Raw genomic sequence first — 26,816 nt, 5'->3', positions numbered from 1 at the left:
CTCATTGTCTGTTTAACAGATATAATCCCGCTTCACTGCCTATCCCCAGGGCTGATGAGAGGGAGAGGGAAAGGCGGGACAATTGTACTGTGGCCCTGAGCTCAAGGGGCCCCCCAAACAGCTGTAACATCTGTATAAATAAAGTGAAATGCAAGGTGGTATGACCTCAGCTAACATGTACCGGGCCTTAAAATTTCTCATAATGGGCCTGCCTATGGCCCTCATGCACACATACACTCTGCACAATGAATTCCGTGATTTCCATAGAAAAGATGGAAATCACAAATCAAGCCCTCGAATGATAAAACACCAATTCCTTCTCCCTCTCTATCTCTCTGCCATCCCTTCACTTTTCTCTCTCTGTTTCTACCCCTCCCCATTATCCAGCGATCCCAGCTGGTAAGAATATCCCAGGGCTATCAAGACACCTGTCCTAGGCTCATCCCCAGTTGGTGCCCAGAAGAAATGCCTCCTCCCCATGGCACAGTACTGCCCAGCTCAGTGTACTGGGGCGATTCTGTGCCTGCTCTGCAACATCCAATTTGGTTCACATTGTCACAGCCCTTTGCAGATGGACAGCAGAAGCCTGTGCTCCCAGCCATGGAGGCAGAGTGAGGCCAAGTGGGGAGGAAGGGGGCAAGTGGCTGTATCCAGCCCCACCCCATGGGGTGGAAACAGGTAGCATAATCCAATTCCCCCAGCTAAGGACAGAGGCTGTTGGGATGGGTCAGTTGGGAAAGTATATTTCTTCCCATGAAAAATTCAGATTCCCTTGTGGTCTTTCCAGGGCAGGGGACTTGACCTGGACCTGGCTCTCCCAGTCCTAATACTATCAGGACAAATGTTGAGAACGAGGCTAGGACAGACAGCAGGACATCCAGGACAGCACAGAAAGGTTTAATAGGCAGTACTGTACCACGTTCTGAGTGCTGAGGCTTCTCACTGAGTTGCTCCCAGGAGGTACTGGTCTGCAGGGGGCAGTCCAGGAATCCCTCTAAGGGATGGTTGAGGCACTCTGGACCATAGGCGTGCGCACAGGGTGGGCCGGATGTGCCCAGGCACACCCTAATGCAGGGGTAGGAAAATGGCCCCACTCTCCTGGTGCAGCAAGCCGCAGGGTCCGCGCTCCCGGGCCAGAGTGCCCAGCCGAGCACAGCAAGTCGCCGGTCCCTCCCTCTCCCCTGGAGCCATGCCGCCACGCGCGCAGCACTCTGAGGGCTGGGGCTGTGCGCTCCCGCGGGTCAGTGTTTGGCTCCGCGCGGAGGCAGACATACTCCCCGCTCATCCGGAGCCATGCTGCCGCGCGTGCAGCATTCTGAGGGGCGGGGCTGCCTGCTCCCACGGGGCAGCGTGTCTGGCTCTGCGTGGAGCCAAACATGCTGCTAGGAGCCTCATGGTAATGGGTCTGGGTCCAGGGGGGTTGGATAAGGGGTAGGGGCAGTCAGGGGACAGGAAGCAGGGTGGGTTGGATAGGGGGTGGGATCCCGGGGGGGGTGATTAGGGATGGGGGGGTCTCTGGAGGGGGCAGTCAGGGAGCAGGGGGGGTTGGATGGGGCATGGGAGTCCTGGGGTCTGTCAGGGGGCGGGGGGTGGATAGGGGTCAGGGCAATCAGGGGACAAGGAGCAGGGAGGCTTAGATAGGAGGTGGGATCCTGGCAGGCAGTTAGGGGCAGGGGTCCCAGGAGGGGGTAGTCAGGGGACAAGGAGCAGGGGGGGTTGGGAGTTCTGACGGGGGCAGTCAGGGGGTGTGAAGTAGGAGGAGTGGATGGGGGCAGGACGGGGCTCCCTGGGTGCACACCCTAATGAAATGTGCTGTGCACGTCTATGCTCTGGCCCCAAGGAGGGAGTGTGGCCAAGGGAACTCAATGTGGGCTTTGTGGAGCTCTGCTGCTTTCCATGCTGAGCTCGCTCCTGAGACTTGCCTGCCCCAACAAAACCGGGCTCCTTGTGGATTAATGAGTAGCTGTCCTTTCACAATACCAGCAGTACAGCTCATATCTACAATCCTCATCTCCTCTGCAGAGAAGACCCTTACAGCTGGGGTCATAGCAGTGAAGCAGAATTCCCCACATTGCAGAGTTAAGTTCATTTTACCATAGCTCTGTATTTGCTGGTGCCAGTCTAGGTACACTTTCTGTTACGGAAGAGCAGGAGCCCTGCATTAGCCAAGTGTTTGGGCCGTGATTACAAGGTCTTTGTATCACAATCATTCACCCATTTTATGCATCTGAGAGGTCAGACAAGCTGAAGTCAGGCAGAGCTGAGATCAGTACATGTCTCCAACTCTGCCTTTGGAAGTGAAATGAGCCAGATTAGCCCTAGTGTAATGCACAGTAACCCAGTACAGATCTCCATCCCTTTAGAGCAGGCCTGCACAACATGCGGCCCGGGGGCCACAGGCGGCCCGAGTGGGCTCACTATGCAGCCCGCAGGGGGTGAGTAGGCAAGCTGGAGGGGTCGGGGGCTGAGGAGACGAGCGGGTGGGCAGTGGCAGGGGGGCAGGTGAGCCGGCAGTGGGGGAGGGGGGGCTGAGTGGGTGAGCCGGGGCGGTGTGGGGTTGAGGAGGCAAGCGGCGAGTCGGTGGCTGACCTGTTCTACTGATCTGGTCTGGCTCCCATCACCTCTCCAAGACTTGCAGCTGTCTGGAGGTGCTGCCTTCCATGCCTTCTTCATTCATACCTCATTCATTCAACAGGGCAATTGATTACAAAGTAGGGGGGAAGATCTTATTTTACTTATAGCAAAAAGACATTTTTCTTTTACCTTGATTATACTATCTTAGGGCCAGCTATAACATATTACCAAGGTTCAATACTGCTGTTTCAGCAGGGTGATGCTGGGGAAGGAGGGTTTTTTTCCACGGGGCAGGAAGCGCTGGGGGGGTTGTTTTGGGGGGGCTGGGCAGCACTGGGGGGGTGTTTCGGCAGCGCTGGGGGGGTTGTTTCTGTGGGGCGGGCGGCGCTGGGAGGGGGGGGGTTGTGTTTTGGGGGTGGCTGGGTGGTGCTGGGGGGGGTGTGGCGGGGCCGGGGGGTTTCGGCCCTCAGCTGTTTTCGTTGGAGTAATATGGCCCTCGCCACTTTACGAGTTGTGCAGGCCTGCTTTAGAGGATGTCTGTTACTCTCCCCCTACTATCAAGAATTTCCTTTAGCTTTACTGGGAGAGGCTCATACTATTAGAGCCCAGATCCAGTCCCTGCAGATGACTGAAACAGGTGGTGTTACACTTTGCCAGATTGTCTCTAACCACTAGACAAGAGGTGCAGGCCAGATCCGGCCCACCAGCTGTTTTAATCCAGCTCTCGAGCTCCCGCTGGCGAGTGGCATCTGTGGCTTGTCCTGCTGCAGCGCTCCAGCCAGCAAGCAGGGTCAGGGTCCACTCCATGCGGCTCCCGGAAGCAGCAGCATGGCCCCGCTCTGGCTCCTACACATAGGGGCAGCCAGGGGCCTCTGCTCTGCACACTACCCCCACCCCAAGCGCCACCCCCGCAGCTCCCATTGGCTGGGAACCCCAGCTAATGGGAGCTGCAGCAGTGGTACCTGCGGACGGGGCAGTCCACAAAGCTGCCTGGCCATGTCTCTGCGTAGGAGCCGGAGAAGGGACATGCTGCTGCTTCTGGGAGACACTTGAGGTAAGCCCCACCCTGAGCCTGCACCCCTGAGCCTCTCCCCACACCCCAACCCCGATCCCCCTCCCAACCCCTCGATCCCAGCCCAGAGCACCCTCCTGCACCCCAAACCCTTCATCCCCAGCCCCACTCCAGAGCCCTCACCCCTTTTCACAGTGAGCATTCATGGCCCACCATACAATTCCTATTTGCAGATGTGGCCCTTGGGCCAAAAAGTTTGCCCACCCCTGCACTAGACCCTACACTGCTGGAATAACTGTTGCAGGGCCAGTCTGTCGGGGAAGCTTGTGCTGAGAAGGGCAGCTGGGCACATCTTTGTTTTACAGTGGCGTGTTCAGCTGTCTCCTGGCTCAGGGGAGCGCCGGGCCCAGCAGCGGGCAGCGTAGGCCCCGGGTGGGTCTGCAGGAGGCTGGCAGCACGCACGGCAGACCCTGGCTGGACGCGAGCGGGGACCTGCCCCAAGGCCAGCCGGGGGCTGGGGAGGGAATGGGGGATCTCGCGGCCCTACTCGGCCTTGGGCGCTGCTCTCGGCGGGGTGGCTGGGCCCGCAGGCCGGCCGGGGTGCACAGGGGGCGGAGCCTGCCCCTCATTCAAGACCCCCGCCCCGCCCCGGGGCTGGGCTCCTTTGCGCGCGGCCGAGGGGCTCCCTGGTCCCCGCGCGAGAGAGGCAGTGCCAGGCGGGACAGCGAAGGCCGCAGCCGAGCAAACCGGCCCCGCAGGGGCGGGAAGAGCTGCCGGCCCCACCGCCCACCATAGCCCCGCCCTTCCCATTGAGAGGTGGCTGCGCGCGCCTGACTAGAGCGAACACGCGCCAACTGCTCCCGCCTAAGGACACTTCCGGCTCGCCCCGCCTCCCGCTCCCCAATCCGTTGGTTTAGCGCTCTGCATGGAGCTCTGCGCCACCTAGAGCTCGCCCCCTTCCATTGGGGGCCGCATGCGCAGTAGCTGCTCTAGACACGGTAAGGGGAGGAGACAGAACGGCCGAGGCACACTCTCGTGGTGACGTCATCAGCTCCGCTCTGAAGAGGGCGGCTGCCAGACGCTTGTCACAGAGCCCCAGTAGCTCGCCGTGATCGTATAGTGGTTAGTACTCTGCGTTGTGGCCGCAGCAACCTCGGTTCGAATCCGAGTCACGGCATCGCTTCAATAGCGATATCACGGCATGGGGGCCCTGCCCGCTTTTTACTAACAGGCTGGAGCCCAGGCAGCACCTGCTTGTTATGGGCGGCAGCCTGGCACAGCCAGTCTGTTACAAGGTTGAGGTGCACTCTGGCACTGGGGAAGGAGGAACCCAGGCATGGCCAGCCAGTTGGGGGGCACCAGGGCACAGCCAGCACATTATGGGGGGGCAGGGTGCTAAGGCACAGCCAGGCTGTTACCAGGGGAGGAGGAACCCAGGCACAGCCAGCCTTTTTCCTCCGGGTTCAGCTTTTTAGATGTGGTGGCTGCGGAGAGTGAGAACCAAAGACTAATTAGGAGGAGCTGGTCACGCTTTTAGGTGACTGGCTGATACCCAGCCTCTCCTTAAAGGCTTTGGACCCACATTGCTTATCAAAAGCAATGTAACTTATAACTTTTATTAAAACACTTAAAAACAAAACCAAGAAAACATTCTGAGACCCCCCAGACACCCCTGGGTGCCAATTGGCAGAGGGCACTGTGGGTGCACAGAGATTAACAGTGATCCCCTGGATCGGATATCTGCATAACAATTCACAGAAGGGGGGCATGTGAGGTCACTACCCAGAGCCAGGCACCCACAGGTCGTCATACTCACTGCAAAGTGTCTGTGCCGATAATATTTCAGGAGTTATGTGTAACCTTTTATTCTATTTAATGTTAATCATATTTCAGTGGGTTCGGCTCTGTCAGCTACAGTCTCAAGTTCAACTAGATTTAGAGTTCATAGGAACACATGAGAGCATAGGCAAATAACATACAATTACAAAGAGCATCTATCTTTTAGTAATTTTATTAAAGTTATCAACAAAGCAATAAATGTCATAGCATATACAATTCCTATAGATGCGTATAATGAACTGGTTATACCTACAGACCTACTCACATCCTCCTAGATGGTGTTAGTCTGTTGGCCCTCTCATGGATTGACCATCAATATGAGAGTGGTTCCTGCTGCAGTTTCCCATAGGAAGCCAATTTTCCTGCTCTGGGCACCCCTTTTTATACTCAAGTATCAGAGGGGTAGCTGCGTTAGTCTGTACCCACAAAAACAATGAGGAGTCCAGTGGCACCTTAAAGACTAACAGATTTATTTGGGCATAAGCTTTCATGGGTAAAAAAACACTTCTTCAGATGCATGGAGTGAAAATTACAGATATAAGCATAAATATACTTTACCCCCGAAAGCTTATGCCCAAATAAATCTGGTAGTCTTTAAGGTGCCACTGGACTCCTTTTTATACCGTGAGTCTGTCTATACTACATTCTGCACCTATACATGAAAGTGTCAACCCTCTCTTTCCTATTGGTTTGTGTCCCCTGGAAACACAAAGGATCCCAAATTCTATAGGCTGGATAGGTTTTGTCAACATTGACATACCACCTTTGTCTGCGGTTAAGGCATGTGTTAGAGACAATATTTGTTGTTACAGCATTTTATGATTTAATTTTAATCTTCCCAGCTATACTTTCGCAATATTACCGATTGGTATCTCTTTCCCATCATCTTTTGGGTTATCTCTCGGTCACTGACTTGCGACATCATTTCTTGTCTCCAAGGCCTAAAATAGCTTAGCTAGAGTCTTGCAGGCCTTGACCTACAGATTTTTGCGTTTCAGCTTGTCTTATTCATGTCTACTACTTAGTTCCTCTAAATATTGATCAATCTTATATTTTTATAATCCTACAAATCAACTCTAATTAACATACAGAGAATATATGTAATATAACACACTGATTAATCATAACATCACATGATAAATGGATACTAAACTAAAATCATTGGCTACATATGTGTCTATACTGGAAATGGTTTTCTTAAGATCTGGGCGTTAAGGCAGGTCACCAGGAGGTGACGTACCTCAGACATGTCCCTGTCAAGAGGTAACAGACCCTTATCTCTCTGGTTGGCCATGTGTGTATTGTCTGCCTCCCAATGGAAACCTGTTTGCATACTGAGTCAGATACCAGTCAAAAGACTGAGAAACCTACAAGAGAGAAAATCTACAGGAAAAAATCAGCAGGGGGGATGTCCTGTTTATGAATAAGGACAAAGGATGGAACACATGGGATCCTGCACTAAGGAGATAAGCTAACAGCATGTTTTTCTTATGAAAGGAAGGTCCCAGCCAGCCTGGCAGTCAAATGCTGCAAGGACTTTGGGTGAGCATTGCAGAGCTTGTTAATTAAGTCCAAGTTCTTCTGGAATGCATGTTATGATTCTATTTTATATGTAACCATTTCTTTCCAATACTCCTACTTGCTATTACTTAAATCTTTGTTAAATAAACTTTTCCTTACTTTCACTATAAACCTATCCAAGTGCTATGTGAAGCAGGGCGGTGAGCTGAGGTAGAACTGGTAAGCTGGAGCAGTGACTCTGTGAAAACTGCAAGTGTTCTGCAGAGGATGGACACTCCAGAGAGATGTTTGGGGGCTTGAGGATTGGGGTGTGCCTATCACTAACTTCTAGAGAGAAAGAGGGAGGCCTAGAAAGGAGTGTTGCCCATGACCAGAGGAGTTGGGGGGCTGACCATCTGGCAGGCACTGGCAAGACTGCCTCACGCTAAAGCCAGGTGGTAGCGAGGTGCCCCATAATGGGGTACCCCAGGAAGTGTTACACATATCACCAAAGCTCTGCTACTATTAATTCAAACTAAGAATATATGTATCAAATCAAAGTCATACTATCATCACGTTAGTTAAATCGTCAAATTAATATTACAAATAATTGATCCTTATCAATTCTAAGAAAGAATCTAAGGTGGCTATCCATTTGGCTATAAATCCCAACTGAAGAATCTTACCAAAGTCAGACAGATCTTTAGTGTGGTGCTGGTCAAATAGTTTAATACTGAAACCAAATTATCTAATGTCTAAACCACAACTTCAGAGCCAGTTAGAGCTTCCTTTTTTAGACTTCAGTTCTAGGGTGGTGGTGTGAAGAGGTGCCACACCGGCCCAGAGAGAGTTGAATTTGGCCAGCTGGGCCCAGTCAGCCAATTAAGCTGCAAACAGAGGAGACTAAGGGCTTAGCTACACTGGCACTTTATACCGCAATAAAACCTCACAGAGAGCTCTACCTTACTCCCGGTCCACACTGGCAAGGCACGTAGAGCGCGCTGAATCCCTGGCTACAGCGCTCCTAGTACTCCACCTCCACAAGAAGGATAATGGCTGTTGCGTATTGGCTGAGACACCCCAGGGCCAGTGTGAACGAGGAGTTACGCTACAGCGTTCTGATTGACCTCCGGAAACATCCCATAATCCCCTTAAGTCAAGTGGCCTCTCTTCTCTTTGTTGTGAAATCGGCTGAGGAATGCCAAACTGCCTTTTCAGAGCTCCGTTTCAGACAGGGGCTGCTTATCTGCAACGGGGCAAAGCACACGTTTACTGAGTGAGTGAGTGAGAGGAAGGAGGGCTAGGGGGATCTGAACTTACAAGATAGCATGCCAACACACTCTCAGCACTCCAAAAACCCACTCTCTCTCTCCCCACATATACAAACAACACACTTCACCCCACCCCCCTCATTTGAAAAACACATTGCAGTCACTTGAACACTGAGGTGATATAGAGAAGTTCCCACTCAACCTGTGGTACTTATGTGGCCCTATCACCGTAGTATCTGAGCACCTCACTTCACAGCCCCTCAGTGAGATAGAGCAGTGCTGTTATCCCCATTGTACAGATGGGACACTGAGGCACAGAGAGACCAACAACAAGATTTTCAAAGGTATTTAGGCACCTAGTGGGATTTTCAAAAGTGCCTAGAAGGTTAGTTGCTTTGTAAACCACACTAGATGCCTAGCTGCATCTTTGGGTGCCTAAAAACCTTTGAAGGCACTATCCTGAAATCATACAGGAATTCCAGGGGGGGAAGAGAGTAGAACCCAGGTCTCTCAGGGCTAGCTCCCTATCCACTGGACCAGCATTTCTCTCTGCCGTATGCTGCAAAAAAGAGGCCTCTGATGGATGGGAGCAAAACCAAGAAGGCCAGTTCTCTAAGACCCCAGCAATTGGTCTGGGGTGATTGGGAAGGATGTCATGGTTGACAGTATGAAAAACAGCACAGAGGTCAGGAAGGATGAAGAAAGAAAGAGAATGAGAATCAGATGAGAGGAGAGCACTTAACCGCCAATGGGTGGCAGATTCTGCCCCAGGCTGAAAACCATTTTGTTTTGTCATTTTTTGTTCTGAGTTTGAGAAAAGAAAGCAATGAGGAAGTGTCGTATGAGTATCAGACGTGATTATATATCAAATTCTTAGGGTTTCAGCTGTATTCAGGCCAATTCCAGAACAAAGAATAGAAATTGCATCCACAGAGTCCATAAAGTTGACGATTATTGTCATGATTTGTATTATTCACTGGGCACGATCTGTGTGCTCAGCACTGTTCAGAATATGCCAGAAAATGTAGTCTTTGAGCCAATCCATATAAGATGTGTAACTCCGGCTCAGATATTGAAGTGTACAGTTATTGACCACACATGTTATCACATGTTCACTATGATGTTTATATCTATGAGTGGAGGCATTGATGGCAATAGACATTTTATTTTATTAGGGACTAGAAGATTTGACCCTCCAACTTTCTTTCATGAGGAAGAGCTGCCCAGAGCTCCTGTGCCTGTTTATTTTCCTTTCCTGCCTGCAGTGGCCCTGATATACCTCAGAAGTCTAATTTTTTTCCCCAACTTTAAAATGTGGAATTTTCTTGGTGTTTATTTAAAATATTCTCCTGTGAAAACTGCAACTCAATCACTGTAGTGTTGTGTTTAAGACCCTTCTCGAAAGTAACTAGCCTTTAAACAGAAGTGAAAGCAGTGTTGCCAACTCTCCTGATTTTGTCATGAGTCTCATAATTATTGTTTTCCTTAAAGCCCCAGCTCCTGGAGTCAAGTGATATGTGATGATTTCAGCTTTCATTCTTAAAGAAAAATGAGGTTTCTAGCTCTTGTGGCTGTGGAGAAAGCTTCAAAATGTGACCCCAGTGCACCTTAGAGGCTCAAAAAGGAAAATGTAAATTAAAAAAACCACTAAATCTATTATTTTTACATAATATCGTTATTTTAAAGCCAAACTCATGATTTTTGTTGACCCTGATTCTTGATTTTTGAACATTTGAGGTTGGCAATTCTATGAAAGTGACTTTTAAAGTGTCAGTTTCACTCCCGTTTAAAGCCATTTTCTAGTCTATTATTTGTAGTGAGGTAACACCCCTAGTAGTCCAGGTAGTGCAGTATAGATTCATGGAATCTTACCCTAATAGAATGTTTCCAAAAGTTAAATGAACTATTCCAAGCTTGATGAACTGCAAAAAAGTGATAGAGAGTAATCTAGTTTTTTCTACAATTGTTTCAATTATTGTATTCAAGAGTTAGTAACAAATTAAGAATATACATTAAAATGTTAACCCTAACCAGTGCCCCTTAAGTGACTTGACTGAAGGTGTCAGAACATGTTAGCATTAGAGCTGAGTAGGTCTAATATTTATTTAATTTTTTCTTTGTGTAGGAATTAGAAATTATTACCTGACAGGAACACTGTATCTAAGTTATTATCTGCAAAAAAAACAAGAGTTTTCGGGTGCTCAAGTAGCCTCTGGACTCATGGTTAAATTTGCTCCTCCCCCCAAAAAAATCTGAAATGGCACCCCGGAGGAGAGCAGCAAGGGTGGAAGAGAAAAAAGGAGATGCTGAACCCGGTGGAGCTAATCGCCAGAAGGGGGAGCCACCCAGCAGTGAGTTGAGCACCCTGTGACAGGTAGCTAACATTTTCCTCACCTCCCCCCCACCCCCCACTCACACGATCCACACCTCCAATGGAGATATTATAATACAGACTTTAACAGAATGCTCTTGAAAACCAGAAGTTTGGCAACTCTAAACAGACACTGCAGATGACAATTTTGTGTCTCTCAGGACTTTTAATCCTAGGACACAGAACACATATTAAAGAGTAACTTTATTGGACAATATTTAGGGCTGTGGGGAACTTTTCTTTCTGGCACCTTACCCATCTAGATGTTATGGGTGATCCCAGGCACATGGCATGCACACAGTCATTTTCACTTTCACTCCGTAAAACTAAAGAATATGAAAAGGCTGGGTAGTCTCACAGCTAATAAATATAGAAAAAGGAAAAATAAGGTTTTTCAGATAACAGGGGGCTCATGAACTCTTCAGCTCTCATAGTCTCCTAGACTCTTGTAGAGTAGGAGATGGAGCTGCAGGCAAGGAGCCAGATGTCGATGTTCTGCTGGTGCAGTGTTTCTCATTAGCAGGCCTCCTTCAGGTGCCAAGAGACTGGTCAATGGCTGGAATGGCCTGGTTGTTGATGTCATGACTTTCTTTCCCCAAGAAAACTCTGGGGATTCTGGAACATCAGTCTGGCCTCACGTGGTTTGTTGATCCACCAAGCGAGGAGGCTTCTTGGCCTTCTCTTGTACTTGCAATTTATGAGTTTCACCAGCTTTGCCTTGTAGCACCTCCTTCTAAGGTCTTTGGAAAAATCAGGTGCGAGGCCAACCTTGGAAATATGTGACTTGGTCCAATCATGTTCAGGTCATCCGTACTGATGGTCAACTTGGAAAAATCCCATTTAAATTAGCAATTTTCAAAAATATTCAGTGTTTTGCACACCACAGGTCTGTGACCCCAGGGGGCGCCACCTCAGACTCCCAAAAATATCAAAAATCCATGACAGCATTTTTGAGGAAGGTGGCGTGGTCTTATTGGGTCTTAAGGTGACATTGTGTCAACAGTTTACTGAAAGTACAGTGTAAAAATCCTGTAAAAAATAGCTAATTGGAAAAACCCTAGCAACAAAACCTGTCACTCAACATTCATTCATCCATCAGAAAAAAAATTACTTTAAAGTTTGATCAGTTTAATCATTTCCAGATTCTTCTCTGCTCATTTAAAAACAGACACGTATTCTTTCAAGATCTGGGCTATTGGTCAAACAATGTATCTTTTGGAATCTGCATCTTGATAGAGAAAAGTTACTTTGAAGCTTATCAATATGAAACTCATTTAATATATACTACACCTCTACCCCGATATAACGCTGCCCTCGGGAGCCAAAAAATCTTACTGCGTTATAGGTGAAATCGCGTTATATCGAACTTGCTTTGATCCGCTGGAGCGTGCAGCCCTGCGCCCGCCCCCGAGCGCTGCTTTACCGCGTTATATCCGAATTCATGTTATATTGGGTCACGTTATATTGGGGTAGAGGTGTATTTTAATTTGATATAATTTCTGTCTTCCCATAAAAGCTGTTCTTCTCACAGAAGCACCAAAGCTGCTGTAGAAGGTGCAAGATCACTGCAGCCTCCTGCTGCAGCCTCCTAAGATGCATAGCACTGGGGGTCAGGTGCCACATAGCCAATAGTTCAAGTTTCTGTAATTTACACACATTGTCATTTGGTGCAAACACAGCAATGCTCTACATCCTGCAGTTCTATCCCTGGCTTTTATGTTCTTTCTTTTTATAAATTCAATATGAAACACACTGAAACTGCTAAGGTTATAGGTTAAGCTCTCTTTTACAAGTTAGGAAATGCTAATTAGCACATGCAATCTTAACTCTGTCCCCCCATTACAAATTATAACAGTCTGGTTGTATGTCCTCACCCTGGATTTCATAGAATCATAGAATATCAGGGTTGGAAGGGACCTCAGGAGGTCATCTAGTCCAACCCCCTGCTCAAAGCAGGACCAATTCCCAACTAAATCATCCCAGCCAGGGCTTTGTCAAGCCTGACCTTAAAAACCTCTAAGGAAGGAGATTCCACTACCTCCTTAGGTAACCCATTCCAGTGCTTCACCACCCTCCTAGTGAAAAAGTTTTTCCTAATATCCAGCCTAAACCTCCCCAACTGCAACTTGAGACCATTACTCCTTGTTCTACATCTACAATATAACATCACACATTTTTTTCCTTCAGTCTACAGAGCCTATGAAATACCACTTTCTTAAATTCATATCTGCACATCCCATGGAATACTGAGACATCCTCTATTCAATGGCAGTTGTCACTGGGCGTATGTGCACATTGCCAATAGCATACTGGGAGGGACACTAAGCTCTGATAGTTCAAGTTGCAACTAAATTTCTATTTTAAAACTGAATTTTATACCTTCTCTAAAATTCCATGCAAAGGCAGGTTGTGTGCAAATTGGAATGTCTGGAAAGGGGCCGGACAAGACTTTATAAGGACATTTTTAAGTCAGTTGAACAAAGGGTTCCCAAAATAAGGCACCTTAAAAATTAGCTGTTTTCAAAAGTCTAACCCACAGCACAGACCTCTACACCTTGAGCTAAAGGGGGACTTCCTTTAACTAGCAGAAGAGTCTCTTATGTGGTGAACCCACTAGAGGGTGACTGTGATGCTGGCAAACCAGGTGCCATCTTATGCCAAGGTCCCTTTGCCTTACTTGAATACTGACAAACACATAGCAGGAATTAGTTTTGTTCACCTATGTGCTAGTATTGTTAAAATAGGTATTAGAATTATAAAAATGTGCTTAGTGTTAGACTTTATTGAATGCTTGCACATTGTCCCATGCATTAATCTCACTTATAACATCTGTATCCCATTGTCAGAGTCTGGGGTGCAATCCAGACCAGCAAGGGGTTGTGTCACCACCTACCTGGAACCTTGAGTGCTTCACAAATGCTTTGCTGTTGAAGCACCCAACCTGGGGTGCTCACAACCAGCCTCTGGTCACTCCCTGAGTGTGAGCTAGACAGCCCTGGCTCAGCAGTTCTGACCCCAGCAGCCTATCTACAGCCCCACTCTGGCTTCCACCAACCTGGGCTACTACTTGCAGGGTGACCCCAACACACTCCTAGTCCTGAATTTTCCCCAAACTGTGTTCTCTGCAGTGTCCAGCCAAATCCTGGGCAGTTCAGAGAAATGATATGGTTTGTGTGTTCCTTTATAGATACACAAACACATCACAGATGATTAACTTAACTGGGGATAAGTGCACCCTTCCTTTTAAACACAGCCCTGAGTTGGCTTATGGTAAAAATGAAATACATTTATTAACATACACCGGATTAAGTGAGTTCAAGTATAAGGAATGAAGAGAGAAAGAGTTGCGTGTAAAACAAAGCAAAATACATTTCATTAGGTCTGAAACTTAATTTAGCAAGATACAGACTTTGTTCAAGGTGGTTTCTTGCTCCAGTCATTCTTCCCAGCCATGACTGACTTTCCCTCAGTTAGGATCTTCCACAAAAGTACAAAGTGCTGGCTTCCTGTGTCTTCTTAGGTGAAAGATCTTTGCCTAAACAAGTTTCTCACCTGTATTCTGTACCAGAGACTTCAACGCCTCTTGGGCCTGGTCTATACTACGAGTTTAGTTCGAATTTAGCAGCATTAAATCGAATTAACCCTGCATCCATCCACACAACGAAGCCATTTACTTCGACATAAAGGGCTCTTAAAACCAATTTCTGTATTCCTCCCTGACGAGGGAAGTAGCACTGAAATCGACATTGCCATTTCGAATTAGGGTTAGTGTGGCCGCAATTCGACGGTATTGGCCTCCAGGAGCTATCCCACAGTGCACCGTTGTGACCACTCTGGACATCAATCTGAACTCGGATGCACTGGCCAGGTAGACAGGAAAAGCCCCGCAAACTTTTGAATTTCATTTCCTGTTTGCCCAGCGTGGAGAGCACAGGTGACTATGCAGAGCTCATCAGCACAGGTAACCATGCAGTCCGAGAATCGAAAAAGAGCACCAGCATGGACTGTATGGGATCTGATCACTATATGGGGAGAGGATTCTGTGCTAGCAGAACTACGTTCCAAAAGACGAAATGCCAAAACATTTGAAAAAATCTCCAAGGGCATGATGGAGAGAGGCCATAGAGACTCACTACAGTGCCGCGTGAAAGTTAAGGAGCTCAGACAAGCCTACCAGAAAACCAAAGAAGCAAACAGAAGGTCCAGGTCAGAGCCACAGACATGCCGCTTCTACGCTGAGCTGCATGCAATTCTAGGGGGGACCGCGACCACTACCCCACCTCTGACCATGGATTCCGAGGACGGGGTAATCTCAGCCATGCCTGAGGATTCTGCGGACGGGGAAGATGAGGAGGAGGAGGATGAGGACGAGCTTGCAGAGAGCACACAGCACTCCATTCTCCCCAACAGCCAGGATCTTTTTCTCAGCCTGACTGAAGTACCCTATCAACCCTACAAACCCTCCCAAGGCGTTATCTCAGACAATGAGGCCATGGAAGGGACCTCTGGTGAGTGTACCTTTGTAAATATAAAACATGGTTTTAAAACAAGCGTTTTTTAATTATTAATTTGCCCTGAGGACTTGGGATGCATTCGTGGCCAGTACAGCTAATGGAAAAGTCTGTTAACGTGTCTGGGGATGGAGTGGAAATGCTCCAGGGACATCTCCATGAAGCTCTCCTGGAGGTACTCCAAAAGCCTTTCCAGAAGGTTTCTGGGCAGTGCAGCCTTATTCTGTCCTCCATGGTAGGACACTTGACCACCCCATGCTAGTAGCAAGTAATCTGGTATCATTGCATGACAAAGCCTGGCAGCGTATGGTCCCGGTGTTTGCTGGCATTCAAGCAACATCCGTTCTTTATCTCGCTGTGTTATCCTCAGGAAAGTGATCTCATTCATGGTAACCTGGTTGAAATACGGGAATTTAATTAAGGGGACAGAGGTGGCTGTTCCTACTGGGCTGTTTGCCTGTGGCTGAAAAGAAATCCTTCCCTGCAGTTAGCCAAGCGGTGGGCGGGGGAAGGGGCATTGGCGCTGAGCTTTTCGCGTTTGGCTAGCAAGGATCTTCCCTGATACCAGCCACGTGGTGGGGGGAGAGATAAAGCGATCATCCAAGAGAATTGGATGGGTGGTGCAGGGGGTTTAGTTTGGTTTCTGCTGCTACACATTAACACGAAAACCACAGCACTCAACGGGCTTTGCTTGGTATGGGAAAGGAGGGCGCTGCTTTAATGAAGTTAGCAGAAGCCGAAAGACAATGGCTTACCAAGGCTGCATGCAAGCCGAATTCTGTTGTCCGGCCCTGCATCTGTGATCTCTAACACCAAAGCCGCAGGCACTCAATATAAGATGCAAAATGCGACCTTGTACCAAAATCACATGTACTATGTAATGTGAATAGTATTGTTCACCGTGAAAGAGTATAAGCATTGTTCTGTAAAATGTATCTTTTAAAATACTTCTCTCCCTTTTTTCCCTCCCTCCCACAGCTGCAAATTTTTCAAGCCTCCCTCCTCCGTCCCGAAGGCTATCTCAGATAAGGTGGCGAAAAAACGCACACGAGACTAAATGTTCTCGGAAATCATGCAATTGACCCGCGATGAAAGAGCTCATCTGAATGAGTGGAAGAACACTGTATCAAAGTACAGGAAAGATGCCAGTGAACGTGAGGACAGGAGGGACCAACGTGAGGACAGGAGGGACCAACGTGAAGAGAGGAGGGACGCTCGAGATGAGAGGTCGCAGCAGGAAGATCAGAGGAGGCAGGATGCAATGCTGGGGCTATTGCGGGATCAAACGGACATGCTCTGGCATCTGGTGGAGCTTCAGGAAAGGCAGCAGGATCACAGAGTGCCGCTGCAGCCCCTGTATAACCGCCCTCCCCCCTCACCATGTTCCATAACCTCCTCACCCAAACGTGTAAGAACGCAGGGGAGGAGGCTCCATGCACCCACCCACTCCACCCCAGTGGACAGCCCAAGCAAAAGGCTGTCATTATTTTGAACTTTTGAAGTGGCCTTTTCCTTCCCTCCTATCCTCCTCCCAAACCCCACCCGGCTACCTTGTCATTTCTCTCCCTATGTTTACAATCAATTAATAAAGAATACATGATTTTTAAATGATAGTGACTTTATTTCCTTTGAAAGCAAGCTGTGATCGAAGGGGGGAGGGTGGTTTGCTTACAGGGAATGACTCAATCAAGGGGGTGGGTTTTCATCAAGGAGAAACAAACATAACTTTCACACTGTAGCCTGGCCAGTCATGAAACTGGTTTTCAAAGCTTCTCTGATGCGCAGCGCTTCCTGGTGTGCTCTTCTAATCGCCCTGGTGTCTGGCTGCGCGTAATCAGCGGCCAGGTGATTTGCCTCAGACTCCCTCCCCGCCATAAAGGTCTCCCCCTTACTCTCACAGAGATTGTGGAGCACACAGCAAGCTGCAATAACAATGGGAATATTGGTTTGGCTGGGGTCTGAGCGAGTCAGTAACGTGCGCCAGCGACCCTTTAAACATCCAAATGCACATTCTACCACCAAGCAGGGGGAGTAGCATTGTATGTCATTAATGAGGTAAACTGTAAAGAAATAGTAAGTGAGGGAAGGGATAAGACGGAGTCTGTCTGGGCAATACTCACATTGGGTAAAAGAACTACTAGAGCCTCCCCTGGGATAGTGCTTGGGGAGTGCTATAGACCGCCGGGATCTAGCCCGGATATGGACAGGGAACTCTATAACATTTTTAGGGAAGTAAATACTAACAGAAACTGTGTAATCATGGGAGACTTTAACTTCCCGGATATAGATTGGGGAACAAATGCTAGTAACAATAATAGGGCTCAGATTTTCCTAGACGTGATAGCTGATGAATTCCTTCATCAAGTAGTTGCTGAACCGACGAGGGGGGATGCCATTTTAGATTTGGTGCTGGTGAGTAGTGAGGACCTAGTTGAGGAAATGGTTGTAGGGGACAACCTTGGCTCGAGTGATCATGAGCTAATTCAGTTTAAACTAAATGGAAAGTTTAACAGAATTAAATCGGAGACTAAGGTTTACGATTTCAAAAGGGTTAATTTTAATAAATTAAGGGGACTGGTTAGGGAAGTGGATTGGACTAACATATTTAGGGATCTAAAGGCGGAAGGCGCCTGGGATTATTTCAAGTTGAAGTTGCAGGAGCTGTCGGAGGCCTGTATCCCGAGAAAGGGAAAACAGTTCGTAGGCAGGAGATTTAGACCTAGCTGGATGAACAAGCATCTCAGAGGGGTGATTAAGAAAAAACAGAAAGCGTACAGAGAGTGGAAGAGGGGGGGATCAGCAAAGAAACCTACCTTATTGAGGTCAGAGCATGTAGAGATGGAGTGAGAAAAGCCAAAAGCCGAGTAGAGTTGGACCTTGCGAGGGGAATTAAAACCAATAGTAAGAGCTTTTATAGCCATATAAATAGGAAGAAAACAAAAAAAGAAGAAGTGGGACCGCTTAAGACTGTAGATGGAGTGGAGATTAAGGATAATCTAGGCATGGCACAATATCTAAATGAATATTTTGCATCGGTATTTAATGAGGCTAATGAAAGGCCAAGGAATAGTAGAAGGGAGACGGATGGGAATAATGGAGTGGGGATTGACATTACCGTATCCGAGGTAGAAGCCAAACTTAAACGGCTTAACGGGACTAAATTGGGCAGACCGGATGATCTTCATCTGAGAATATTAAAAGAACTGGCGCGGGAAATTGCAAGCCTGTTAGCGATAATTTTTAATGAATCCATAAACTCGGGGGTGGTACCATTTGATTGAAGAATAGCTAATGTGGTACCTATTTTCAAGAAGGGGAAAAAAAGTGACCCGGGTAACTACAGTCCTGTTAGTCTAACATCTGTAATATGCAAGGTCTTGGAAAAGATTTTGAAGAAGAAAGTAGTTAAGGACCTTGAGGTCAATGCCAATTGGGACAAATTACAACACGGTTTTACGAAAGGTAGATCGTGCCAAACCAACCTGATCTCCTTCTTTGAGAAAGTAACAGATTTCTTAGATAAAGGAAATGCGGTGGATCTAATATACCTCGATTTCAGTAAAGCATTTGATACGGTACCGTATGAGGAATTTATTGGTTAAATTGGAAAAGATGGGGATCGATATGAAAATCCAGAGGTGGATAAGGAACTGGTTAAAGGGGAGACTGCAGCGGGTCGTTCTAAAAGGTGAACTGTCAGGCTGGAGGGAGGTTACCAGTGGAGTTCCTCAAGGTTCGGTTTTGGGTCCGATTTTATTTAATCTATTCATTACTGACCTCGGAACCAAATGTAGGAGGGGGCTGATAAAGTTTGCGGATGACACAAAGTTGGGAGGTATTGCTAATTCAGAGAAGGATCGGGATATCCTGCAGGGAGATTTAGATGACCTTGTAAACTGGAGTAATAGTAATAAGATGAAATTTAATAGTGAGAAGTGTAAGGTTATGCATTTAGGGATAACTAACAAGAATTTTAGTTATAAGCTGGGGACGCATCGGTTAGAAGTAACGGAAGAGGAGAAGGACCTCGGAGTCCTGGTTGATCGCAGGATGACTATGAGTCTGCAATGTGACATGGCCGTGAAAAAAGCTAATGCGGTCTTGGGATGCATTAGGCGAGGTATTTCTAGTAGGGATAGGGAGGTTCTGGTTCCGTTATACAAGGCACTGGTGAGACCTCATTTGGAGTACTGTGTGCAGTTCTGGTCTCCCATGTTTAAAAAGGATGAAATCAAACTGGAACGGGTACAGAGAAGGGCCACTAGGATGATTCGAGGAATGGAAAATCTGTCGTATGAAAGGAGACTCGAGGAGCTCGGTTTGTTTACCTTAACCAAAAGAAGGCTGAGGAGGGATATGATTGCTCTCTTTAAATATATCAGAGGGATAAATATCAGGGAGGGAGAGGAATTATTTCAGCTCAGTACTAATGTGGACACTAGAACGAATGGATATAAACTGGCCGTTGGGAAGTTTAGGCTTGAAATTGAACGAAGGTTTCTAACCATCAGAGGGGTGAAGTTTTGGAATAGCCTTCCGAGGGAAACAGTGGGGGCGAAAGACCTCTCTGGCTTTAAGATTAAGCTTGATAAGTTTATGGAGGGGATGGTTTGATGGGACACAGTGATTTTAGTCAATAGGTCGATAACAATGGTCAATGATGGGATATTAAAAGTTACTACAGAGAACTTTTCCAGAAGGTCTGGCTAGAGAATCTTGCCCGCAATGCTCGGGAATCAGCTGATCGCCATATTTGGGGTCGGGGAAGGAATTTTCCTCAGGGGTAGATTGGCAGAGGCCCTGGAGGTTTTTCGCCTTCCTCCGCAGCATGGGGCAGGGGTCGCTTGCTGGAGGATTCTGAGCGACTAGAAGTCTTTAAATAATGATTTGGGAGTTCTACAGCTAAGTCAAGGGAGAGAATTCTTCCAGGAGTGGGTAGCTCGGGTTTTGTGGCCCGTATCATGCAGGAGGTCAGACTAGATGATCATAATGTCCCTTCTGACCTTAGAGTCTATGAGTCTATTCTGCACTTGCTCAGCCTGTAGTTGAACAGCTCCTGACTACTGTCCAGGCTGCCTGTGTGTGGCTTCATGAGCCATGGCATTAAGGGGTAGGCTGGATCCCCAAGGATAACTACAGGCATTTCAACATCCCCAACGGTTATTTTCTGGTCTGGGAAGTAAATCCCTTGCTGCAGCCATTTAAACAGACTAGTGTTCCTGAAGACGTGAGCGTCATGAACCCTTCCCGGCCATCCCACGTTGATGTTGGTGAAACATCCCTTGTGATCCACCAGTGCTTGCATCACCATTGAAAAGTACCTTGCGGTTTATGTACTGGCTGCTCTGGTGCCAAGATAGGGATATGGGTTCCATCTATCGCCCCACCACAGTTAGGGAATCCCATTGCAGCAAAGCCATCCACTATGACCTGCACATTTCCCAGAGTCACTATCTTTGGTAGCAGCAGTTCAGTGATTGCTTTGGCTACTTGCATCACAGCAGCCCCCACAGTAGATTTACCCACTCCAAATTGATTCCTGACTGACCGGTAGCTGTCTGGCGTTGCAAGCTTCCACAGGGCTATCACCACTCGCTTCTCAACTGTGAGGGCTGCTCTCATCTTGGTATTCTGGTGCGTCAGGGCAGGGGAAAGCAAGTCACAAAGTTCCATGAAAGTGCCCTTACGCATGCAAAAGTTTCGCAGCCACTGGGAATCGTCCCACACCTGGAACACTATGCAGTCCCACCAGTCTGTGCTTGTTTTCCGGGCCCAGAATCAGCGTTCCACGGCTATAACCTGCCCCATTAACAACATGATCTTCAAAGCGCCAGGGCCCGCGGTTTGAGAGAATTCTGTGTCCATGTCCTCATCACTCTTGTCAGTGCGCTGCCGTAGCCAACTCCTCCTTGCCTGGTTTTGCAGGTTCTGGTTCAGCATAAACTGCACGATAATGTGCGAGGTGTTTACAATGTTCATGACTGCTGTCTTGAGCTGAGCAGGCTCCATGCTTGCCGTGGTATGGAGTCTGCACTGTTCACCCAGGAAAAAAGGTGCGAAACGGTTGTCTGCCATTGCTTTCCTGGAGGGAGGGGGAGGATGTATCCAGAACCACCCGCAACAATGTTTTTGGCCCCATCAGGCATTGGGATCTCAACCCAGAATTCCAATGGGCGGAGGAGACTACGGGAACTATGGGATAGCTATGGGATAGCTATCCACAGTGCAACGCTCCAGAAGTCAATGCTAGCCCCGGTACATGGACGCACACTGCCGAATTAATGTGCTTAGTGTGGCCGCATACACTCGACTTTATACAATCGGTTGCCAAAAATCGAATTCTGTAAATTCGGAGTAATCCCGTAGTGTAGACATACCTTCGGTTGAAGGACCCATCTTTCTCAGCTTGCAGGGGCTCTGTTCTCCTATCTGTCTAGTGCTGGATGCTAAAGATGGCTTCAGTGCTTACTTATATCTTCCAAAGTTCAATGAGCTTGTTTCAAGAAACAGGATGATCTCATGCTGTTCTTACCTTACTGCGGGCCTCCCATCCCCCTCTATGATTTCTATGTAAATGGGGCTTCCATTGTTTCTGATTCTACCAGGTTTAATTTACATGGGAGACAGGTGGATGGCTGTGACATTCCCTCCTATCTGGGCAGACTGTACAGCCTAATATCGGTGAGTATCCATGATTCCTTATATAGTGTTAACACAGACATTTCACAATGATATTAATTACCAGTGCATCATTAGCTTTCAGAAGACCTCACTCTGTACACTTTTATAAGACAGTAATATTGTACACAATCAGTTGTTTGAGTTGCTTATCACTTGAAGTTCAGCCCTGCCCCCCACCCTATCTTTATAAACCAGTAAACATTTGAAATGGATTCTTCTGAAAAGTAAAACCCAGACCAAAATTCTCTCTCCTGCTGTGTGTAGCTGCCATGCTGTCTTCTCCCCTGCTTTTTAGTGTGAGCTTTGCTTCCACACCTTGTTTATGGATCTGTTTATTGCTTTTATGTACATTGAGGGTAAACACACATTCCTTTGTTTAAGATAGACTTGTTTAACAACTCCCCCGACATACCTGGTTCACCCACACTTTAGTTATAATTCTAGTGTATAGTCATAACTTTTAATATATGTTGTGTACAACATCACACAAGAATATTAATGATCAGTGAGTTATTCATTTTCAGAGGATACATCATAAGGCATATTTTGTACAAAGATTATTACAATGGTGTGTAGGGTGTGAATACAGGGGTGCTTACTGTCACAAACCTGTTATCAGTTAGGATTTGAGTGTTTCCATTGCAAGCCTCTGTAACTGTAAATCACCAGACAGGAGAAAAGCATTAACTAGTGTGAAATACTAATCTTCAACAGGAGGTGTTATCTCCTGCCTAGCAAAGAATCAAAGAGGAGACGTGCAAGTTCCCTCCATCAATTGAACTTGAAGGTCAGAGAAGGGGGGAAAGGGAATAAAAATCCTTGACAAGGAAAAACTTTATCTCTATGCTGCTTGGACTCTCGAGAACAAGGTTTTCTAGGCATAAGCAAGAGATCCCCAGTATTTTAGCCTGGGTTAACCCTGTGAGACACATAGAGCTTGCTTATTATAGAAGTTTCTATTAACTTTTGAAACTTAATATTGTAACTCATTTGTGTGTGTACGTTTACCTGTGTTAACTTTTAAATAACTGTTTCCTTTTTCTATATAATACATCTTTATATAGTTTATTATAGGATTGGCTACAAGCATTATCTTTGATGTGAGATGTAAAGTGCAGTTGACCTGGGGTAAGTAACTGGTCCTTGGGACTGGGAGTGACCGGAATATTGTTGTGATTTATGTTGTAAGGGACCATCTATCACAAAGGCAAGCTTACCTGGGTGGCAAGATAGACTGGAGTACCCAAGGGAATTGTCTTTGACTCCCTGGTTAGGCTGTTATAGTGCTTGAGCTTGATAATCGTTTGATAAAATACAAGAATAGAACTCACAACGAGTTTGGAGTTTTCACCCTGGTTTCTAACAGCCTGGCCTGCTTTTGAGTCACTGCAGAATAGCTTACCAGTGATATGTAGCCACACTGAAACAGTAGGTTACACTTTCTTTCTTGGCACTATAAAAACACCCATTAGCCAAGTGGAGGGAAGAAAGTCAATGGAACTACTCACATGCTTAAAGCTAAGTGAATGAATCTGGGGTTGTGTAATCAATGAGATTGTTGGCCTTAAGATAGTGTGTAGAGAACAAGGCAAATGACTGCTAGGAGAGAAAGGGTGAAAGAACCAGCCAGGTGTCTATTGCAGGCTCTGCCAGAGCATCTATATGATGCTAAGCAAGTCTCTTAAACCAACATTTTCCCAGGTGACCACTAATTAAGTTTCTTGACAGCTAGGTGCCCAGTTTGAGAAGCTGGGGGGAGTCTGGTTTTCAGTTCAGAGCACACTCAGTTCAAATTGAAGGCACTAGGAGCTCTGGGTGCTCAGCAGGCATTGAGGAATTGAACCTCAGCTCTTGAGGCATCCCACTTGAGCAGACACTGCAAATGTCGGTCTTAATCGCTCTGTGTCTCAGTTGCCCATCTGTAAAATGAGGGTAAGAATACATCTCAGGTGTGGTGAAGATAAATCCATTAAAGTGTGTGCGGTTTGGACATTGCGAGGAGGAGTGCCAGCAAAAACCCACGAAGAAATAAAAATGTTCATATTCAGGGCAGAGTTTGCAGGGTGGGCAATAAATAAGGCAGGGGCCACTTGCTGAATGAGGGAGATAAAAACAAATATCGCACAGCTACCTTGAGCTCTGAGCCCAATCCAACCTGTGCATGGAATGAGGTAGAGGTCCTGTGGAAAAAATTATATATGATCACATAATTACAGATTGCATCATGTTGTTAGTGCTGTGGAGTGTTGCTGATGCAGCTGAGTTGTTAATGCTGCTAGTGCTGCTATTCTTGGAGCTCCGGCGTTAGCTGCACTAGCAGAGAATGAATCATGTTGGTTCAGAAGGCCTCGATGTTATTCATAAACAAAGACCACAAGCTCAGTTTGGTGGCAAAGGTGCTTGGCCAGGTTTGTTGTCAGCAATGCACAGTACTAGCGCCCTGTCCAAAGGGTCACAGGGACACTGACACATGTATGCCAGTGACAAGGTAAAGGCTCGGTCAGCTGTCCCCTTGGCCAATACAAAAATGTCCCAATACTTCTCCTTTTATACACTCATACAAACAAGTTACATATTACACTGCAGATATTGTTAGTTATCACTAAAGCTGCAAATCTGTCACAGAGGTCACAGATTCCGTGACTTTCTGGGACCTCTGCAGCTGCAGCTGCCTGTGCAGCTGACCCCAGGGCTGCCCAAGCAGCTGGCCCTGGGGCGAGCTGCACTGGCGTTTGCTGGGGCAGCCCTGGGACCAGCTGCACCAGCTGCTGCTGGGGTGGCCCAGGGGTCAGCCACACTGGCCACTGCTGGAATGGCCCCAGGCAACTGGTCCAGGGGCCGCTCGAGCAGCAGCTGGTACCGCTGGCCCTGGGGCTGCCAGAGCAGCAGCGGTCCCTGGGACCGCCCCAGAGGCCGTCGCAGCAGCTGTCCAAGGGGGCCTTGGAGAAGCAGGCAATGGGAGGTAGTCAGACCCCGCTGCCAGAGCAGAGGCCAGTGATTGGCCTGCAGGGCCCCCTAGAGCAGCGGCACCCCAGGAGCTGTGAAGTTTTAGTCAGGGTATTTATAGTGAAACCCATGGACAGGTCACGGCGTGAATTTTTGTTTATTGCCCATGACTTGTCCATGACTTTTACTAAAAATACCTGTGACTAAATCTTAGCCTTAGTTATCACCTTTATATCTTGTACCTGCTAGCTTGAATAAAACATCCTCATCCATTATCCTGTCATCCCATCCTTCTGAGGGGTCAGTGTGTTCCTGTACAATCTTTTGGGAATTTGTTTACGTAGGTACTTGAGAATGCTGGGTGTTCTTGTACCATCTTCTCCAGTCAGGAATGTGCTTACTTGGTTAGCCAGTACCTGGTGTGTTACTGCTCTGCCAAACTTGACTCTGGTTCATACTCATACTTAGTTACGGCTAGGGCTCCAGCAAGGCCTACGTATCACACTGTTTAAATTAAGGATGCAGCAGTTCCCTTAATTTTGGTATTTAATAATGTTCTTCTAATATAGTTTTCACACAGAATTTCCTTGGTTTTGTTTTTAAGAAAAATGAATAAACAGAGAAATTCTATCATGTGCAGCTATTTGTCAGGCAGTAGTAGAATGCTGGGAATCTGGGCTCCCAGACTCAGTTCCTGGCTCTAGGAAGGGCATGGTCTCAGGAGTGGTTGGTACATGGAACTTATGCTCCTGGGTGGTACGCTGTGCATTTACATAGGCTGCTTTCCCCTGTGGGCTTGTAGTGCTCTATGCAGGTAGGGAGGTGGGCAGGAGTAGCCCAGTTTCACAGACAGTCTAGCCAAGCACATGGACGTGGCATATATTCATTCAAAACGGCAGTGTGACTAAACAGACAAGACTTGGTTTCAATTTTCAGCTCTGCAGGAGTGATCCCATGCAACCTGTTCCATCCTCAGTTACCTCATCTGCGGTGGGGATGGGGTGAGGGGATGATCCATCTCCCCTTGGAGCTTAGGTGGAGGAGGCCCTAATGGTAAGGGCTTAAAGAGCACAAAGATGAAGGGACTCTGCAGAGAGACAGAAATGGGCTTTTTGTTCTTCCTGGTGATAGAGAACAGCACAGAAGGGTTGGGGGTGAGTACATGTGTGTGCAGATGTGAGTGTGTGCAAGTGTATGTGATGTATGAGTGTGTGTGGATGTCATTGTGCCCATGTGAGTGTGTGCGGTGCATGTGTGTGAGCACTGTATGTATGAATGTGAGTGTGCCCATGTGAGTGCATGGTGTGTGTGTGCCCACGTGAAAGTGCATGGTGTGTGTGGGTGTAAGTGCGCCCATGTGTGATGTCGGGGGAGGATATGAGTGAGCCCACGTGTGAGTGCACAGAGTAGTGTAGGGGGTCTGTGAGTGCACCTGTGTGTGTGTACAGTGGATATGAATGTGTGCATAGATGTGAGTTCACAGGGTGTGTGGGGATGTGACTGCAGTGTGTGTGATTGCGAGTGTGCCCATGTGTGTGCGTGTGGATGTGCGTGTGCACATATGCGAGTGCGCCTGCGTGCGAGTATGCCCAGGAGTGAGCGTGCAGTGTGTGTATGTGTGTGTGAGGAGGGTGCAGATGTGACTATGCAGTGTGTACCTGCGGGGGACGGTGTGCGACTGTGTCATATGCGAGTGTGCGCGGCTGTTCCGCCAGCAGCGGTGCGGGTCCTGTGTAGGCTGCAGACAGCGCTGGGTCCGGTCCGGTCCATCCCCGGGGCGGGGAAGCGGCAGGTGGGACCTACGAACACACGCACCCGCCCAGCCGCTAATGGGGGACGCGCGCGCATGCCCACAACTCTCAGCAGCAACCCCCCGAGTGCCCCAGGCGCGCGCCGAGGGAGGATTTCGTCTCTGCTGCTCCGCCCACCCCTATTTCACACATGTACAGTCACTGCAAGGAGCTCCGTGCGGATAGAGCACGACCCCGCCCCCTTGGAAGCAGCAGGGGGCAAGGGGCGGAGCTGCTGGTCCGCCCACTCCATGGTGACGTCATCAGCACCACTCTGAAGAGGGCGGGCGCCAGGCGGCTGTCGCAGAGCCCCAGTAGCTC

The 26,816-nt window shown here is 47.8% G+C and overlaps 1 long non-coding RNA gene and 1 other non-coding gene across 2 annotated transcripts; both read left to right on the top strand.

Annotated features, from left to right (window-relative positions):
• Positions 1-3,416: 3,416 nt before the first annotated feature.
• Positions 3,417-20,011, top strand: LOC135973973 (uncharacterized). The gene is made up of 4 exons (XR_010591098.1): positions 3,417-3,628; positions 6,923-6,967; positions 10,322-10,570; positions 16,057-20,011. It is a non-coding gene; the product is annotated as an uncharacterized LOC135973973 (long non-coding RNA).
• On the top strand, positions 4,692-4,763 carry TRNAH-GUG (transfer RNA histidin (anticodon GUG)). Its single transcript has one exon. It is a non-coding gene; the product is annotated as a tRNA-His (tRNA).
• Positions 20,012-26,816: the final 6,805 nt, after the last annotated feature.

The sequence above is a fragment of the Chrysemys picta genome, chromosome 10, assembly GCF_011386835.1.
Source record: "Chrysemys picta bellii isolate R12L10 chromosome 10, ASM1138683v2, whole genome shotgun sequence".
NCBI lineage: Eukaryota > Metazoa > Chordata > Testudines > Emydidae > Chrysemys > Chrysemys picta.
The sequence above is the reverse complement of the archived record's forward strand: the minus strand, read 5'-3'. Positions and strand labels throughout refer to the sequence as shown.